We start from the raw sequence: 4237 nt of genomic DNA, 5'->3' as shown, positions 1-4237 counted from the left end.
CGCCCGCACTGCCCGCCGGGAGCTGGTCGCCGAGGCTCCCGGGGCCGCGGCGACGCCGCCGACAGCGCCCCCTGGCGCCCGCGCCTGGGAGCGGCGTGGGCGGGGAGAGCGAGCCGACCTGCAGGGCCTGGAGCAACGGAGCCGCGGAGGAGACAAGCTTCAGCGGCACGCCAACAGTCTCGCCCAGAACCACGGTTGCGACGTCCTCTGGTGGTCACAGGCTGCAAAAGGCTCCTCCTGCAAAGAAACAGACCGAAGGGTTCCTAGGTCTTGTTCCAGGTTAGGCACTAAGGCGAATAATGGCTCTCTGTGCAGTGCACACCGCATCCGCTCAGCTCTGTTTTATAAACAGACACGTGCTGTGTATAGAGCCAATGTTCCGCACGATCATGGAGGCCCCACCGAGCTGCTAGTGTATGCATTTATTGTTTCTTCTTCGCTCTGTTGTGGTGAGGACAAGATCAGATGTTTGGTCACAAGGACCATGGTGCTCGACTTCATTTCCTTTTTTGTTTCTTTAAGATTTACTTGTTTTTATTGGAAAAGCAGATTTACATAGAGAGAGACGGAGAGAGATCTTCCACGCCGGTTCACTCCCCAAGTGGCCACAGCAACCAGAGCTGAGCGCATCTGAAGCCAGGAGGCTCTTCCTGGTCTCCCAGGTGGGTGTAGGGTCCCAAGGTCCTGAGCGAGCGATCCTCTAGTGCTTTCCCAGGCAACAGGCAGGGAGCTGGAGGGGAAGGGAAGCATCGGGCCATGAATCCGTGCCCATATGGGACCCTGGCGCTTCTAGGGGGTTGAATTAGTCAACTGAGCCATTGCTCCAGTCCTCAGATTGATTTCCTGTAAGTAGACAGGTGTGTGCCACCTACATCCTTGTCATGATGGAGGCCAGGTTCTTACTTCCGATGCAAAAAAAAGCAAACATGTAAAGCCAAGGATTAGATGTAGTTAAAGGCTAACAGACGAGTAAGTTCTAACTATGTGCAGAGTGAAAACACTCAAGAGTGGCTGCGGCACTCCGTGAAGTTCATGGCCATCTCCCAATCGGGAGGCCCAGGAGCTGCTGTCTGTGGTGGGGTTTGATTGAATATACATAGAAGGATGGAATCTGGGGGTACAGCTGAGTACCACCTGTTTCCGTGCACTTGTTTGGAACTCTCAGATGTGCCACTGGGTCAGCATTTTATTATAGTGACCTTATAATGAGCTTTAGAAGCTAGAGCTCATCAGAGGAATGCAGTTGGAAGCCGGGCTGTTTTTATTATAATTATTATTAAGTCAGATATACAAAGAGGAGCAGGTTGGTTACTTTTCACTGACACCCAGCTCTGTGTGACGGTCTCCCCAAAGCTGTGGCTTTCTGGGTGGACGACGGGAAGGTTCGGATGGTACAGGGAGGGTTGCAGCCCAGCGCTGGAGAGCTCATCTCCTCCCTGCTAGCTAACCCCTTGTCTGTGTCAGTCCTGCTCCATTCATACTGCCTTCTCCCGCTTTGCCTCTGAAATACCTGGTTGGGGTTATGTGGGGCGACCGCAGGTAAGCTACCACCTGGCATGCCTACATCCGGGTGTCAGTGTTGCTGCTGCAATTCTGATCCACATTCTTTCTGCGGATGCTGTCCTGGGAGGCGGTACAGGATGGCCTCTGTCATTGGGTTCTTGCTGCCCCTTGGGGAAGACCTGGGTGAGTTCCAGGCTCCCCAGTCCTGGCTGTTTTGGACGTTAAGATTTAACTAATTTGCTGGGAGATCTCCGTCCCTCATCTTGCCACTCCACCTTTCAAATAAAGAATGTGGCAGGTGGGACCATAAATCCTTAAGGTGAGGATGTGTGATTGAACTTGTGCTGGCCCTGGGACGTCCCCTCATGTGGGAAACTTGACCACACACTCTATGGTAGTGGGGTCTGCATTTATGCTCTTCCTCGAAAAATAAAAAAATAAATCTTTTAAAAAGAACACTATGGGGGCCCGGCTATGTGGCACAGTGGTTAAGGTCCTTGCCTTGCACGCCCGGGATCCCATATGGGAGCCGGTTCTAATCCCGGCAGCCCCGCTTCCCTTCCAGCTCCCTGCCTGTAGCCTGGGAAAGCAGCAGAGGACGGCCCAAAGCTTTGGGACCCTGCACCCGCGTGGGAGACCCGGAAGAGGCTCCTGGCTTCGGATCGGCATAGTATCGGCCCGTTGCACTCACTTGGGGAGTGAATCATCGGATGGAAGATCTTCCTCTCTGTCTCTCCTCTCTGTATATCCGCCTTTCCAATGAAAAAATAATAAAAATAAATCTTTAAAAAAAAAAGAACACTATGAAACAAAAAGTTGTTATGGTCTATAAGTTGTTGCAAAACTGAGGTAAAGGAAAAAACCCTTCCCATTAAGAAAAACCTCAGGGGACCCGGCTCAGTAACCTAGTGGCTAAAGTCCTCGCCTTGCATGCACCAGGATCCCAATCAGGTACCAGTTCGTGTCCCAGCAGTTCTACTTCCCATCCAGCTCCCTACGTGTGGCCTGGGAAAGCAGTCGAAGACAGCCCAAAGCCTTGGGACCCTGCACCCGCATGGGATACCCAGAAGAAGCTCCTTACTCCTGGCTTTGAATCAACTCAGCTCCAGCCGTTACAGCCACTTGGAGAGTGAACCAGTGGATGGAAGACCTTTCTCTCTGTCTCTCCTTTTCTTTGTATATCTATCTGTTCAATAAAAATGAATCAATCTTAAAAAAAAAAAAAAAGAAAAAAACCCAGATATCAGCAAGGCTTAATCTGGCCAGCAGCCAGGGTGAGTCAGCTAGGTCCTGCAGACCTGCTGATGTGTCACAAAACACGTCATCACCCAGGCAGTCATATAGTCCCAAACATTTAGGCTGTGCCTATCACATCTTCAGTGGAGCTTCCAGTTTATAGGAAATACGGAGCAAGGAAATGACGTCGTGAGAAAGCAGACAATCACAGGAAGCACACCTTTTTCTTTCTTTTTTTTTTTTTTCAGGAGAGCTGACTAGCTCCTTCTGGCAAGTCAGAATCATATGAAAGCAACACGGTATAGCCAGGAGATGCAAGGCAAGGTTATGAACGCTAACGGACATTTTGACTCTGTTGCAAGAATGTGAATACATATTGAGTATTAGGAAAGAAACATTTAGTGACATGGACAAATGAGAAACAGTGACAGAAAAAACTTTATGGGGTGGGAATTTGGTGCAGTAGCTAAGACACTGCTGAGACACTGACATCCCAGGCCAGAATGCGTAGGATCCCTTACAGCCCCGCCTCCAAGTCCAGCTTTCTGCGTCACGGCAGGCGGCGGCCCGGGTTCTTGGGTCCCTGTCACCCATGCGGAGATCTGGATTGAGTTGCTAACTCCAGGGTTTGGCCTGGCCCATCCCTGGCTGCTGTGGTAGTTTGGGGAATGAACGTGGCGATGGAAGAGTTCTGTGTGTTTTTGTAGCTCTCTGTGTTTTTCTGCCTTTTAAACAAACAGGAACTACAAAGAAACGCCAGTTGCAAGTATTAGGTTAAGCATACATATGTATTCACCCGAAAATGTGAGAAGATGGGGACCAAGGCTCACAGCGGGGATCTCTGGCAGATAATGAAGATTTTTTTTCTGTGTAGTTGTTGCTACATTTTATTTATGTATTCTATTTGTTTTTTTTTTTTAAGATTTATTTATTTTTATTACAAAGTCAGATATACAGAGAGGAGGAGAGACAGATCTTCTGTCCGATGATTCACTCCCCAAGTGAGCCCAATGGCCGGTACTGCGCCGATCCGAACGGTACTGGGCAGTACTGGCTCAATCAGCTGACCCTGCCATTGCAAGCACCAGGATCCCATCTGGGCACCCTGTTCACGTCCCAGATGCTCCCCTTCCCACCCAGTTCCCTGCTTGTGGCCTGGGAAAGCAGTGGAGGATGGCCCAAAGCCTTGGAATGCTGCACCTGCGTGGGAGACCCGGTGGTAGTGGCTTAACCTGCTGTCCCACAATGCCTGCCCTGAGGTTCTGTCATGTTTGTTGCTTTTATAATAATAAGTCCTATTAAATTTAAAAATGAATTATTTCTCATTCTTTGCTGTGAGTCATTATTGGGGTTTTAGGAGCATAAATACACATGTAGATACAGAGACCCTCCAGGGACCAGTGTCAGCACTGTGGCATAGCATCCCATATGGGCATCAGTACAAATCCCAGTTTTTCCACTTTGAATTCAGCTGCCTATTTATGTCCTGGGAAAGCAG

This window comes from Ochotona curzoniae, unplaced genomic scaffold (genome assembly GCF_017591425.1).
Source record: "Ochotona curzoniae isolate NIBS_2020 unplaced genomic scaffold, NIBS_Ocur_1.0 contig_2210, whole genome shotgun sequence".
Classification (NCBI taxonomy): domain Eukaryota; kingdom Metazoa; phylum Chordata; class Mammalia; order Lagomorpha; family Ochotonidae; genus Ochotona; species Ochotona curzoniae.
The sequence above is the reverse complement of the archived record's forward strand: the minus strand, read 5'-3'. Positions refer to the sequence as shown.